Source organism: Eschscholzia californica, unplaced genomic scaffold (assembly GCF_041429995.1).
Source record: "Eschscholzia californica isolate CP2 unplaced genomic scaffold, dmEscCali1.0.p SCAF_1, whole genome shotgun sequence".
Lineage (NCBI taxonomy): Eukaryota > Viridiplantae > Streptophyta > Magnoliopsida > Ranunculales > Papaveraceae > Eschscholzia > Eschscholzia californica.
In genome coordinates this window covers 48,596,640-48,613,043 of record NW_028238198.1, presented here as the reverse complement: position 1 = coordinate 48,613,043, position 16,404 = coordinate 48,596,640, and the positions used below count along the sequence as shown (strand labels likewise).

Sequence of the window (16,404 nt, the reverse complement as noted above, 5' to 3'; positions counted from 1 at the left end):
AATGAAACTCAATATCAACCTAATCTTGTCATTGATTTGATTCCCTTGCAATGGCGAGCTAGCTTTGTCACTGTTCAACCGGCAGCCATTAGTATCACTCCAAATCTGTATACATAACCTTGGTGGTTACTCTTCTGGTAGCTGTAAAAAATATCAGCAACACTAATTTTTCGTTAGTGCCACAGGAAACAAAGTATACGCAACAATTCAGGCATAAATTTGGTAGAAAGATTGCTTAAACAGGAGCCAAAACATTCACAAATTAAGCTCATATCCACTAACCAGAAGATCATTATTTTCAATACGATATGGTTCGAAGAGTCAAAAGTTCTTATAAATTTTTTGTTTTGGTATGAAATATCACACAAAATATTTAGAATTTCAGATCCCTAAGTATTTTTGTAATTTATAACTAATCGCGAAAAGGTTGCAATTGGTTTGCAAAAGGATTCAAACTACTTTTAAAAGAGTTGTAATTTCTTGCAAAATGATTGCAACTGCTTGCAAAATGGTACTTTATATTCTATAACGCGGTAGAAGGGTGAAGTTGTTGGTTAAGGAAGAAAGTAAACTTGTTATCAGCATAATCTAGCGCAAGATAACTAAAAGTTTCAATAAATTTTGTATATAATGAGACTTTGTCATAAGCAATACTACGTATAAGACCAAGATCTGAAAATTTAGCTCTCATATCATCCCCAAGAAGAATGTTAGAGGGCTTAAGGTCTTTGTGTATGAAAGATAATTGCCTAAACCATGAAGATACTCGACTCCCCTAGTGACATCCGGGGCAATCTTCAACCTTATGGTCCAGTAAAGAGGCTAAAACCGTCCTCGCAACCCGTGAAAAAGATTTTAATTGAAACTCCCTTCTGGCATTTATTCATACATAAGAAGTCTCTCATCCTCATCTAAAAGCAACCAAGAAAAACTTTCAGATTTCAATGTCGGACTTTAGTTAGAACAACAATCTCAGACATGAACTCCGTCAATCCGTTACAGGTCATCACCCCACTTGTATTATCTTCACCCCAATCATTCTCGTCTTCGAGTTCTCCTTTGTAGACAATGTCAAATCCTCCACACCCTAAATTATTGTTTGCACTAAAGTTGTTAATTCCATTCTGGGTACCTTAAGTGGAATATTAAAAAATTTAACCGAATATCTTAGTTTGAGGTGTGTCGGCAATCACCCGGTTAGTTTGAGTGGGTAAAATGTAAAAATGTCAACTTAGAGGGGGTAAGTTAACTAAATTATTAGATAGACGAAAAATTACAACAAAAGAAATATTAAAAATTTTAAAGGCTAAAAGTGTTATTGACGCCCCCACGAGGGAAAATTTAAGAGAACTTCCTGCTCAAACTTGTAACAAAAGAACGTAACTTGTTAAATTTATTGTAGTTCATTTTTGACATTGTGGATGTGGTGTGTGGCATGCAGTATGTTGTATCTGAAGGATATATCAGTTCGGTCTGAAGGAGATGTCCTTCCGAAGGAGTGTCCTTCGACCAAGATGACAATGCGATCAATTTGTCAACTAGGATAACGATGAACTCATCCTGAAGATCATCCAGTCCGGTCCAATTAGGGGTCGTAGCGTTTTGCTAGAAGCCAACTACGATCGTCGGATAACTTCGGTGATTCAAAGCTAACATAGACCGGATCCTACAACGGTTTACACATAAGGGTGGTAACTTGATCGGAGAGATTTGACTAGACGAGAATAGGCTAAAGATGGATTGTATCCAACTAAATAGGCCAAAAAGGTTTGAATGGCGATTCGAAACAAGATAGAAAGAACCGGGAAAAAAAGGGGTGCCCGGAGCATGGCTCTAAGGGCCGGCCATGTGATGGCCGACCAAGGGAAGTGGGCCAGCCACATAAAGCCCATGGTGGGCGGCTTTGGCCGGCCACTAAAGGGTAAAACCCTAAACACCCAAAAACGGTATTTTGGGTAATATCTTTTATGTGACCCGGAAAATAGAAAGACCTAATTTGAATATTATTCTAATTAGGGTTTCTCCATATAAGGGTCTTTAGAGAACAGAAAAGGTGTGGATTTTTCTCAGAAAGAAAAATTATACAACTCTCTCTCTCAATATACAGCTAGTGAAGAGAGAGGATTGTAGAGAAAAAGCTCCAACTCTATCAATCTAGTCAAGAAGAAGGGTTCTTCTCAACCTTCCTTTAAGTTCTAGCAGATATTAAAGAAGGGAGATCAAGTTAACCTACTCGGTGTCTTAAGTAGAGGAGCTACACTTGAAGCTCTGGATCTTCACATGCGATTGGAAGGTTCGAGGGAAAAACGCGATAAAAGTATTTATTCCTCTTCTAGTTCATTGATTAGTTCTTGCTTTATTATCCTGGTAATCTAGTGTTAACATATAGATGTTTCAGATTCCGCTTAGAGCACTAGATAGATGTATTAGATACACACAAAACCCTACAGTATGTGGTATGTGGTTTTGTATATATTGAGACTTCGGCATCAACATATTACGTACAAGACCAAAATCTGTAACTTTAACTCTCATATCATCCCCAAGAAGAATGCTAGAGGGCTTAAGGTCTGTGTGTATGAAACATGATTTGCCTAATTAAACAATTAATGTAGGGATTTAAACCCTTATACTAGGGTTTATTGCGGAAATAAGACATCTAATGTCTACACTAGTATTCCCAGGATCACATGCAAAACTAGTAATTAAACTAATGGAGATAGTAGATTACCTTAATCGCTTTTCCCTCGAACTAGTTGAATTGATTGAAGAAGACCAAGAGCTTCAAGTGTAGCTCCTCTACTTGGGACACGAGTAATCAACTTGATCTCCCACCTTGTTGTATAGCTAGCACACCAATGGTGGTTGGATAGAAGAACACCTTCTTCTTTGACTAGATTGATAGTAATGGGAATTAGCTCACTTTCTCCTCTCTACTTGATGTGGTAGAGTAAGAAAGCTTAGAGAGAAATTCCACACCTTATTCTCTGCCCTAAGAGTGTTTATATAGAACCCTAATAAGAATCCACCTCCTTTTAGGTTTCCCAAAACACCCTTTAGAATAAGATTTAGGGAAATAGTCGAAAATAGCAACTATTGGTATTTTCTCAATTCCCTAAGGATATGACGTCCAAACCCAGCCAAAATTGGCAGATTTAATGTTCATAACATAAGGAAACGTCCCTCCAAAAATCAGCCCAATCCGAGCCCTAGAAGTGCCCGAATCGGCTAAGGCCCAAAAACCCTGTTTTTGGCCTTTTTGTACTATCTTTGCCTAATTCCTTTTTAGGCCTATGAGATATGTTTATGGGACACTCCCATGATTATATCTCACTCCCACTAGTCATATCCTAGATCAATTTGTCACTCTTATGTGTAACCCGTTGTAGGATCCGATCGAAGTTAGCCGCGAATTACTTCGTAATTCGACGATCGTAGTTGGTCTCTAGCTACAACTCTACGATCCCTAAATCAATCGGACTTGATGATCTTCCACATCAATTATCCTATCCGACAAATTGTTCGCATTGTCACCTTGGTCGAAGGACATCTCCTTCAGACTCCCACTTGGACTTAGAACAAGTGCAATGCCTCGATTCCCGTGTCAATTTAGTATCCCATCTGATACGTCACGTCATTCAGACTTTCTTGATATCCGAGTACAACTGTAAAAGACAAACGATTAACTTTTAATCCGTTTGAGCGCGGCCACGCATTTTCAGTTGCTACTCATCAAGTGGCCTTGAGACACTTTATACCTAATGTGATTAGGGTGACACAATCCATTCTTGCACTCCCACTTAACTTCATGTCTATCCTGTCCTTCCCAGTATCCGTCTTTATAACCTCCTTTTACGGCGCGGCGTTTGACGGAACCAAAGTCGGACATTCCTTTCATAAGATGAGTGGAGCACTCATGTTTTGAGGAATCTCTCCAATTTTCTTTATGAGAAGTATTGACGTTCATCACGAGTGATGTACTTCTCATTTGAGGGTTATCCAGTGTATAAACCTTTTACACACCCACGTAGTCGAATAGAATATACTATTCCTATAGCCCATGAAACTGCGCTATCCCATCGACTCCCGTGCTAGTCTTCGTGAGTCATTGTTGTCCATGCAATGACCTGGACCAGGGTTTTTGATAATAAATATTCCAAGTTCACTTAATAGGGTTTCATTCATCAGATCACGTATCTGACAAACCTATTCGGAATGTTTTATCATCAATGGACTGTCGTTTAAACACTAAACTAAATTTAGACGACTTGTGAAATAACTCTATTATTTCTGATAACGAGAGTTGTAAATCTGAGCCTCTTCCGTAAAACTCTTTTTACCCACTCAGTTTTACTCGTCGAGGTTTATTCCAAATTTACCTCATGCCTTAGACTGTGTATGAGTCTCATACTATGTCTTAGGTGACAGTTTAGTTTGACTACGTATGTAGTCCGTTTTAAACTTTGCTAATTATCAATTAATTTGAAGATTGCTTACTTCAACCTTGATAATTTCTAGTAACTTTTACTAGAGTTAAGGCTTTTAATTCTTTATGTAGTATTTGCAACAGTTCCCGGCTTAAAACACTTTTAACCTACTTTCCTTCCATGTCTGGAAGTTTGCTACGATGACATGTTCAAGTTTTGTACTACTTCATCCTTTAGCCTTCTAGGATGTTTCTAAGTAGTGTTTCGGTTTTCAAATCCGAATTTGGATATTCAAATGCTAATCATATCCAATATGATTGACTTTATGTATTCGAACATAAATCTCTCTCTCATGCTTGTTTGCTACATCGGTGTCTTTTTCAAACTCCGATTTAGCAACGCTCTTAGTCATGAGTTTTGGGTCGAAATTCTTTTAGACTTTCCGTGTCTTAGATTTTCTGTTTCGGATCTCAAGCATCTCAGCGTACTGAGTCTCTCCAATCCTATCATCCTTTTGATCTATGCTTATAGATCTTCAGATGCCCAAAATGGCATTTCATCCTTGTGTGTGGTCCTTTTATTGAGTCAGTGTGTTCACTGTTACACAACATCTTATGTCGTACTCAATCTTTTGTATGTACTCAGCATACGGACCCGGAAGGTTTGTTTCTCCCACTTGCCTTCTTGAAACTCGTGATTCAAGATTTTCTTCATTCCTCAGGAATCAAACTTCTTTGATTGCCTTTTTGAATCGAAGGTTCTGACTCTTGCGTGCTTTTAATCCGTCGATAGATTTCTGAAGCATGCTTATGGACATAACTTGATTGGAAGAATCTTATTCTTTTTGTCTAGTTTCGGGAAACATGAATGTTTCCATCCTTCTCAGTTTTCTACTTTGGAAAACCAATTTAGGTCTTCTGTTGACTTAAATTATCAAGCTTCATGTCTTGACGAGATATGGATTCCACGATGATTTTGGCTTCTAGCCAAAATCTAGAGTCAGTTTCCGTTTCTGCGCAGGTCTTTTATCTCTTCAGAAATAACCTTTATTTTCTGAGTCTTTAAGATTTTATTTTGACCTTTCAGGGCTTTTGAACAACAACTTGGAGTTATCTCAACTACTTTGAAATATTCCTTTAGAGACACTTTCACTCGCTTTGAGAGTTCTCCTGCGAATGACATTCGCTTTTGTGCGGTGGGTTTACAAGATCATATCTTTAACCTTTCCTTTTCCGAGGAGCCGCAGTTTGTTGCTCTTGGTCGAATTTAATCGTCTTGTACAAGTTTTCATGATTGTTCTTCATGACTCTTCATGATTTTTCTCATGATCGAATTAAATCGACTTGTACTTTTCTCTCACTTATTCTTGTAATAATTAGTGCTTTTCTCCCAGACTACTAGGTGTGCTAATTATTAGAAGAATACTATCATGAGCAACAAACACTTTGTTCTCTTGATTGTTTGTAGAAAAAGCCCAAATTTCTTCTAAAGAAATTGCGTCAGACTTTAGCTAATTTTGTAATGCTTTTACAAGCTTAGCTGTTAGACGGACTTTGGTAAGTGTGAAAACAATCGTTTATAGAATATGTCCCAAAATATTTGGAAGACTGGCTTAAACCCATCTTTGATCGAATTATGCATAGCAATGTTCGATTACTCCCACTGAATCCACCATCCCTCAGATGTGTTCCATGGAGCGAGTTGGGAAACGGTTTCTCAACTCCTTTGATGGTTATCAAGTATTTGACTCAAGTTTTTACCACTCCAATCTAATTGGATGACTTAAACTCTCTTGTCAAAATGATTCTTTACTTCGGTTTGTACTTTGTTTGAACCTTTCAAACATTCTGACTTATACTTTATGATTTGTACGTTTCCATACTTCATGAAGTTGTCAGAGTACATATTGGAGTAGCTCTCGTTAGCTTCTGCAAGTAAACTTATAGGTCTGCATAACACTGTATGAGTCCTAATAGATTACTAGTCTCTATGCCTTTTGAAAAGGGTGACTTTGTCAATTTAGTCCTTAAGACCTAATTGAAATGCTGAAGTTTAATGAGTTTGAATCTCTTGATTTTAGCCATTATCAATGTTAACCTTTAGTTAATTTTACCATTGGTTTAAAACATCAGGCGTTTCTAGAAGAACAAAATAATCACTATTAAGTTCTAAGCTAGATCAGTGTCTAAAAGAAGACTTTGATCCCTTTCAGCATCCTTAGCATTACTGCTTCTGCTCCCTCTTGGATCTTTACTCCTTTTAGTCAAGTATGTGATTTCCTTGAGCTTTACCGAGCCGTACATCCGGTATAAAATACCTGATGAAGAAATTTTACGATACTTGTTTTTAACTTTGTTAACAAGGATGTTGGAATCGGAATTCGTAATTCCATTCCTTATGTCCTCCAGGTGCTAAGGGTAGTTTCCTCTTGAATGGTCTAGCCATTATTTGGAAACATTCACAGTAATGAGAAATACTCTTGATCATGTACTCGGTAACTGTTTGCCTTTTCTTCGATCAAATGTTTGTCTCACTTGACTGACCCTTTGCCCTTTTGAATCTTAAGAGCTCTTTCTTAGATTTTTGTACCAAATCTTAAGAACCTTTCTTAGATTGGATATTCCCGTATGTTCTGCTCAGTTTGTTCGTAACAACCTGAGTGACTCATCTAAGGTTTTATCTATCTTTGTTCAATCGATATTGAATTGGGTGATAGATGTATTATGTTGTCTTCCGTTAGGATGACTTTCAGATTGCCTTGGAGGTCTCATACCTCTCCATTTATGACTTCTGTAGGAATTTCTTCCTTAGTTTGTCTTAATGGTTATGCTAGCATTCATTACTCTTCCAAAGAGAATGTTATAAGATTGCTTGCAAATGGCTTTTGACCTTCTTCGGTATGAGTCAACATTGGGATTGGGTATTCTAGTAAGCTTTCCTTTTGAATCTGAGAACTATTCTCAGATTCATTCTTCCATTCTAGGAAGTGGATCAACACCTCCCTTAGGTGTGATTTTAAAGTTGAAACCGTTTTCATGTGTCATCTTAATTCTACATAAAGAAATGGCAAAGTTTTAAAACTCGTTATCGTTTTTGAAAAACTTAGTTTTCCCACATTATTCAATAAAATCGTCCCCGATTGAATAAGTGATTCCAAGACCCCAGTTCTTCGGAGTAAAGCGGACGAAGGCCCTACCCTTTGACTCCGTCGTTCCGGGTGAGTGAACTACTTCACTGATCATACCTTATGACTCTTGGTTGATAGATTTCATTAATGAATGACTAATCTATCCTTTTGCCTCGAGTATCCAAGACTCTCTTGCTGATCTCGTTGAGTAGAACCATTTAGACGTGTAGGCCTCTTCTATAGACCTACCCGCATTGTCCCAAGGTAGAGGAGGTACTCTGCGAAGGCCGACCCACCTTCCTCGAACAAGGGCGCAACGAGTGTCTTAATCTGGATAGGTGATTACTCAAGATTACGTTTTGGGGACTTTTACGCTAGTCTGGCGTTTGTTATAGTGAACTATTTAGCCTAACTAACGTCCACGACATAAAGCGTAAATAAGTAAGTAAATGCGCGCGAGAAAGTAAGTCGAGCAGACATGGATCCTAGTATGGCCCCTAACCTAGAAGATCTAATCTCCTTTGGTCTTTGTCTTGTTTCCCCTTTAGGTTCGTCTAAGACCGCCATCTTTGAACCTCCATTGATTTCTCCCACTCGCCTTTGGATCCCATCCTCGAGCTTCTTCAATGGAGTCATAGACCCTAAACTCTAATTACAAGACTCACGATTCGCAGATCGTATAAACTTGAAATTAAAATTAATTACAAGGCATGCACCCATCCGTGTTTGAAACAAAAATAAAGAAATAAATCTATAGCCATACTAGTTTCCCGCATTCACATCACATGCAATCATATAATATATCAAGGCTAAGAATTATATATGCATGATTATCTTGGGAGATACTTTTGTTGACATCACATGTCACATTACGGACCTTAAGTCTAAATTCGAAGAATTCAACTAATGGTGCGTTCCGATTTTATCTTTTATGATTTCTAAAATCATCTTTAAGAAAAAACTCCGTTTTGGGCTCGAGAAAGCCCGGGTCAATTTCGGAAAAAATATTGGTTCGATTCTTAATGATTTCATAAATCAATTTAAAGAGAAATCCGTTTTGGCCTTCTGGATGGCCCGGATTGATTTTGGAATTATTTGGTTGGAATCGGAAGAAATTTTGGCAAAAACTCCCACTCGAATGATGGTCCCTTTTCGTGGTCCGAAAAGCCTTGAAAAAACTCGGGACAAGTCCTAGACAAGTCCCGGCCCAAGCCCACAAAAGGGCTCGGACAAGGTCCGGACATAGCACGGCCCATAGGGTCGGCATGTCCTGGCATAGGCCTATCAAGGCCTGGTCTCGTCCTGGCCGGAGCCAAGACGCTAGTCCATGTACCAGACGCGTCGTAGACGTGTCTGGTGCTGGACCGGACCAGCACTAGGTGTCTCGGACTAGTCCGAGACCCCCAGAACCTCAGACGCGTCTCCAAGACGCGTCTGGTGGTAGCTACTGGACGCGTCCCAGACGCGTCCTTGTATAGCTACTGGTCGCGTCTGGAAGACGCGACCACAGTAATGGGACGCGTCCTGGTCGCGTCCTGGCCTGACCAGGACAGCAACCTTGAAGTTTCTAAAACTTCAAGTTTCCACTTTTTTTTTTCTTATGCAACTCTAAGTTGCTATTTTCCAATTTTAAAACTTTTCTAAAATTTTGAAATTCCTTTTAGAACACTTCTAAAATTTTTTCAAAACTTTTAGAAACTTTTAAAATTTTCCAAATTTGTTTTGGAAGTTTCCTAAACTCAAAACAACTCCTTTTAGAACACTTCTAAAATTCCAAATTTTGTTTTTCAAAAGTTTCCAAAACTTAAAAACAACTCTTAATCAAACCAATTTTGGATCAAAATCTAGGTTTTTGAAACTTTTCAAATAACAATTTTGAAATCAATTTGAAAAATTTTTGAATCCAATTCAAAATCAATCAAATTCTTATGTTTAAAACTCTTTTAAACATAACTATCAACTTAATCAAGCATGGATTAGTCCGAAATTCAATCAAATTGAGTTTTTAAAACACTTTCAATCATCAGTTTGATTCTCAATTTGAAATTCATTGAATCCCATTCAATAATATCAAATTGTGAGTTTAAATAATTTTAAAACACTTTTAAAATACTTTTATAAACTCAATTTATTAAACTATCAATCATATCCAATATGAACTAGTTCAATTCTTAGCAAAAACTAGTTCATTGCAAGAGGCTCTGACGCCACTGTAGGGATTTAAACCCTTATACTAGTGTTTATAGCGGAAATAAGACATCTAATGTCTACACTAGTATTCCCAGGATCACATGCAAAACTAGTAATTAAACTAATGGAGATAGTAGATTACCTTAATCGCTTTTCCCTCGAACTAGTTGAATTGATTGAAGAAGACCAAGAGCTTCAAGTGTAGCTCCTCTACTTGGGACACGAGTAATCAACTTGATCTCCCACCTTGTTGTATAGCTAGCACACCAATGGTGGTTGGATAGAAGAACACCTTCTTCTTTGACTAGATTGATAGTAATGGGAATTAGCTCACTTTCTCCTCTCTACTTGATGTGGTAGAGTAAGAAAGCTTAGAGAGAAATTCCACACCTTATTCTCTGCCCTAAGAGTGTTTATATAGAACCCTAATAAGAATCCACCTCCTTTTAGGTTTCCCAAAACACCCTTTAGAATAAGATTTAGGGAAATAGTCGAAAATAGCAACTATTGGTATTTTCTCAATTCCCTAAGGAGATGACGTCCAAACCCAGCCAAAATTGGCAGATTTAATGTTCATAACATAAGGAAACGTCCCTCCAAAAATCAGCCCAATCCGAGCCCTAGTAGTGCCCGAATCGGCTAAGGCCCAAAAACCCTGTTTTTGGCCTTTTTGTACTATCTTTGCCTAATTCCTTTTTAGGCCTATGAGATATGTTTATGGGACACTCCCATGATTATATCTCACTCCCACTAGTCATATCCTAGATCAATTTGTCACTCTTATGTGTAACCCGTTGTAGGATCCGATCGAAGTTAGCCGCGAATTACTTCGTAATTCGACGATCGTAGTTGGTCTCTAGCTACAACTCTACGATCCCTAAATCAATCGGACTTGATGATCTTCCACATCAATTATCCTATCCGACAAATTGTTCGCATTGGGAGGTTGATGGGACAAAGAATAAGAAAAAAACGGCCATTTAGAAATGCCATGGGGGTAAAATTGGGAGGTTGAAAAAATTTGGGGCCATTTAGAAATTTTTTGGGGGCAAAACGAACTGCCGGACACAATTAGGGGCCAAAACGGCCAGTTGGTCACAAATCGGGGGCTAAAACGGAATTAACCCTATTAATATTTCAAAAATATGTTCTTGGACTTTCGTGGGCATTGATGGACAATCGACGGATGTTTATTATTATACTGTTACTATTATCTCATCATATGAAAAATAATTTTTCTTACTGATATGTCAAAATATTTCTATTTTTCGACATTCGTGGACCTCAGATATCTGTGGACATTGATCGACAATTTTAAATATTTATTACTATTATTATTATAATACTTGTACAGACATTTCAAAAATAGATTTTTGAAGTTTCGTGGACATTTGGATATCCATGGAGATTGATGGGAAATGTGGATATTTATTATCATTATTATTATATTATATATTTTTTTCGAATATTGACTACAATAGTCACTACAAAGGCATTGATACATCGATACAATGTGATAAGCACGATAATGAAGGATGTATCCGTTCGGTCTGAAGGAGATGTCCTTCCGAAGGAGTGTCCTTCGACCAAGATGGCAATGCGATCAATTTGTCAGCTAGGATAACGATGACCATACTGTCAAGATCATCTAGTGCGGTCCAATTAGGGGTCTAATGCTTTGCTAGAAGCCAACTACGATCGTCGGATCACTTCGGTGACTCGCGGCTAACATAGACAGGATCCTACAACGGGTTACACATAAGAGTGGTAACTTGATCGGAGAGACTTGACTAGACGGGAACAGGCTAAAGATGGATTGGATCCAACTAAATAAGTCGAAAAGGTTCGAATGGAGATTCGGAACAAGATAGAAAGAACCGGGCCTAAAAAGGGCTGCCCGGAGTTAGGGGTTTTTGGGCCAGCCATATGATGGCCGATCAAGGTAAGTGGGCCGGCCATGTAAAGACCATAGTGGGTTGCCCTGGCCGACCACACTAAAGGGGATAGCCAAAATACCCTAAAAGGGTATTTCGGTAATTATCTTTTCTGTGACCCGAAAATAGAAAGACCTAATTTGAACATGATTCTAATTAGGGTTTCTCTATATATAGAATTATTAGAGAATAGATAAGGTGTGGATTTTTCTTGTGATTTTTCTAAGGAAGGAAAAATATACAGCTCTCTTTCTCTCCCAATATACAGCTAGTGGAAAGAGAGGATTGTAGAGAAAAAGCTCCCGTTCTATCAATCTAGTCAAGAAGAAGAGTTCTTCTCAACTTTCTATTAAGTCCTAGCAGTCTGAAAGGAAGGGAGATCAAGTCAACACACTCGGTGTCTCAAGTAGAGGAGCGACAATTGGAGCTCTCGATCTTCACACGCGATTGGAAAGGTTCGTGGGAAAAACGCGATAGAGGTATTTTTCCTATTCTACTTCATTGATTAGTTCATGCTTTATCGATCCTGGTAATCTAGTGTTAAACATATAGATGTTTGAGATTCCGCTTAGAACGCTCACTACAAAAAAAAAGGGTCAACATGGACACACATTTTTGCGTATGTCCCTAATATATTAATAATAGGGACCATTTTATAATATTTGTCCCTGATAAAATTGTAATAGGGACAAATATATTGATTCTTGGGCAGTTGTTTATAGAAATAATGGGCAATGGCGCAAAATTGGAGCCAAAAAAAAATAATGGCGCGCAAAACAAATTCGTTTCCCCCTTCTTTTTTTTTCTCCCTCATCTCTCCACACTGCACGATTTCCTTCTCCTTTTCATTTTAGGGCACGATTTTTCTTCTTCTTCTTCTCGTCCTAGGGTTTGTTTCTCTTCTTCATCTTCGATCTCTCTCGCGTGTGCGTGGGTTTTGTCCTCTGCAATTTGTTCGTTTTCTTCTTCTAGGGTTTTTCTAGCGGTATCACAGATCGTTTGCATCTCCTGCACTACCAGGTTTGTTGTTCTTCTCCTCCTCTTCTTCTTCTTCTTCAAATGAAACAATTAAGAGTTTATAACATAAAACCCTAATTCGGTTTTGCAGAAAATTATTTTAGTTTCAAAGTTTATATTACTCCGATTATTACCAGATTTGTTGTTCTTTTGTGACTGGAAATATATCTTAACCATGGGTGCATCTGATACGTAATTGCCTGCACAGTTGATTTCTTATGCAGTGGAAATTTTACTAGAGCCACGTTGCAGTTAATCAATCATCATCATCTTCTTCTTCGGTTATGTAAATACCCTAGAACCCTTACAAAATCCTTTCTTTGTAATAACCCTAGATTTTCTTATTCAGTTGATTTTTTTTAACTTCAATTGAACTAAACCAACTATTTTATCTCTCTCTCTGTCTGCCCTCTATTCAGTTTCCAGATGAGTTATTGAAGGATTCAATAAGTGTAATGAGGAATTTGAGAAAAGAACTTCATTTTATCAGTAGGGAAACAGATGGTACCACAAATGTTGGATTGTATGTAATGGTGGATACTACATATGGAAGTTGTTGTGCGGATGAAGTTGGAGCTTTACAAGTTGATCACGATTTCATTATACATTGGGGTCACACTTGCTTAAGCCCGTAAGTATCTAAATTTCTTCTTTTTGAGGAGTTGGAGATAGAAAGCTTCGATTTTTAAGTACTTCTGAATTTTGAGATAGCTGAATTTAGGGCTAAAGGGTTTTCTTTATCATAGATTTAAAAGACAATAACCCATTAGGAACCTTTTGTGTTTAAAGAATAATAGAGAGAAAAAGGTTGGATTGTTTTAACGTTTTTTTCTTGGAGCTGAATTTATCTATTTTTCTTTGGTGAAGTTCTTCAGAAGAACCCATAAAAAATTTATGTAAATAGATGTATATTCCTATGTAGTTGGTCTCGGCCCTCCCCCGAGACGAGACTCGGCCGAGATTCCGAGTTAGGGTTTGGCCGAGTTTCTCGGCTATCTCGGCTGAGACCCGAGACAACACCTTCTAATTTATTTGTAAACTTTAAATCCAAATAGTATACTACTTATTTTATTGAACTATTAATCATTATGGAAATTGAAGATGATGACTATATTACTACTAGGTATTAAACTTATTAGTTATTAGTTATTGAATATTTATAAACTGTGAACTTTGTTATTTACCTGTTTGGCGAAGATGTGGGTTTTGGTGGGGTTTTCCAGTACACAACAAGATTGGCTGATCGATTTGGTAGCAACACCCGTCTATACGAGCACGTTATTTGTTACCTCATAAGCTTCCATTTTCAATACTAGTTCTCTTTTCCTTATTCTATAAGATGAAGAAAAGGACATCCCATAAGAAAATCTAAGAGTATTACAACTTCTTATGCAGGGTTCGTTGAATTCGGCATTGGTCTGGCAGCAATTGTGCATATGAATTGAAAACCCAAGCTTCAATATCTTTTATGATTTATTGATTTGTGCCTTCATCTTATTTTATTTTTAACTTTTAATGTTATAGGGGATTCGGGCTATTGCTGAAATTTAGTTTGCAGGTTATATATTTCCGGCTTTCGATCAGGTTTGTAACTCTGTATTCCTTTTATAGTTATCTCTCTCATAGCTACACAATTTTTTTATTTTATTGGAATATTGTTATCCTGTAGATTGTGAATGAAGCTGCCAAATTCAGAATTTCAGATATAGGAGTGGGAATCAGTTCAATTATGGAGGTCCAGTTCTCCACTTCATTCAAACTTCATTTCTTGATTTCATTCATAGATGTGTATGCTAATATATGATAAATATCAGGTTTCACTCTAAGATCTCCTTATGGTGCTGTGGCACATGGTGGGTATTATCACTCATAATCACTAGAAGCATTCTTCTGTCATGTTCCCGGATTAGAAAAACAAGGTTTACTCCCGTGTTACATAAGCCTCATAACTTTTCTTTTAATAGGCGGTTTTTCCTCGAAGTCCAAAACAAGCAAAAGGATTGTTATTAGCATCGATAAAAGACCCTAATTCTATCATCCTTTTCGAGCCAAGAGTATGATTTTTTATCTTTTGTTCATAATGACAACCATGTCTGTTTTTTTTCTATATTTCCTACCATATCTTTTGTGCATATGTCGGCCATAGGCCAATATTGATACGTTCTTATGCAAAATTGCGTGAAAAAAGGTAATTTAGATTTTAGAATATGATTTTGATTGTTTAAATGTTATATACCATGAGCCCATGAAATGTGAAGAAATTTATTTGATTAGACTGAGTAGGCGAATTATGCGGGTGTTTAATTACTACCTTTATACCATCATTTTCTACCAGTTCATGTTTGGACCACTTTCTTGTTGGGAGAGATTTATGTTCCAGAGAATTTATTGAGACACATCATTTAGGAAAATTTATTTAGGTGAGGGCTTTAATCTTTATTCTTATGCGTATAATTATGTTCTTGTGTGCAGAACATCTACCTTGCCAGCTCTATTTAATTTTGGAAAAGCTCCTATTAGCATATCTGACTGTGTAAAGGCTATATCAAATTGCTTGTTGAAAGCAACAAGCCTGTCTTGGCACGTACCAATACTTCAGTTCCTCTACTTTTTCATTCTGGATTATTTAGATGTCCAAGGGTAGCTGCTATGTCAGAGTTGTAAGTTGACATGATTTACTACTTGCATTATATTTTTTTGATTTTTTTTATTATCAGACACGTACTGATATTTGAGATATTGCAGATTGCCTATGATGCTACTGCGATGGAGAGTTTCAACCATGTCGAGCAGTGCTTCAATGAGATCGATAGATATGAAAATGATAGTGTGCGCAAGTTTCTTTTTTATAACAAATGCGATTTGGTCTGTCTGACCGGTTACCGGTTTGGTTGCACACATCTTGGATGTTATTTTGTTAATATTTGTTAAATACTCTAAATGTTTTGATTGACAATAGCTACAAATAGAATACATTATCTCTTTGTATGGACAAAATATGTTGATTATCGATGTTTGACCTCATTCTAAGTAGAAGCGTACAGATAATTTCCATTATAAATTAACATTCGAATCAAATTCTGTAATATTTTGAGGTATTGTTATTAACTTTACCAAATGCGAGCCAGAAAAAATTTCCAGCAAATTTGTTGGGAGGACATTTTACCAATTGGAGAGAATTTTACTTAAACTTTTAGGGACAGATGTCAATTGTCCCAAAAGCTAGCTGGAGAAAACTTAAGTCGAACTTTTAAGGACAGTTAATCACTGTCCCTAATAAGCATTGTTATAGGGACAGATGCAAATCGTCCCAAATGGAGTATTGGGGGCAGAAGCTATCCGTCCCGACAGCTGTCCCAAATACTAGTTGGGACGCCACTTTCTGCGACAGACAAAAATCGTCCCCAATACATTTTTAGGGACAGTTTTTCCGTTTTGGGGACGATTTTTTGCTGTCCCTAATGGCCAAGTTTTTTGTAATGACTAGACAATTAGGTGTATTAGATACACACATATTCCAACAGTGGCATCACGAGCCGATTGCATGAAACTATCTCTGACTAGTCGAATTAGATTCGAACTTGATTGATTAGATGATTTTATGTTTAGATATGGATTTAGACATGAAATTGATTAGTTTAAATTAGATTTAGACGTAATTGGATAGAAATTGAAAGGGTTTCAATGCATAAAAACCTTAAATCTTCGA

General features: G+C 37.3%; 1 long non-coding RNA gene across 4 annotated transcripts; it reads left to right on the top strand.

Moving 5' to 3' along the window:
* Positions 1-12,384: 12,384 nt before the first annotated feature.
* On the top strand, positions 12,385-15,728 carry LOC147567304 (uncharacterized). Of its 4 annotated transcripts, none has more exons than XR_015237636.1 (9): positions 12,385-12,698; positions 12,787-12,981; positions 13,115-13,326; positions 13,893-13,972; positions 14,091-14,279; positions 14,365-14,430; positions 14,510-14,614; positions 15,168-15,355; positions 15,441-15,728. It is a non-coding gene; the product is annotated as an uncharacterized LOC147567304 (long non-coding RNA). The 4 variants fall into 4 exon arrangements; XR_015237637.1 differs by having other exon boundaries at positions 12,407-12,698; positions 12,920-12,981; XR_015237633.1 differs by having other exon boundaries at positions 12,407-12,698; positions 12,904-12,981; positions 15,168-15,275.
* Positions 15,729-16,404: the final 676 nt, after the last annotated feature.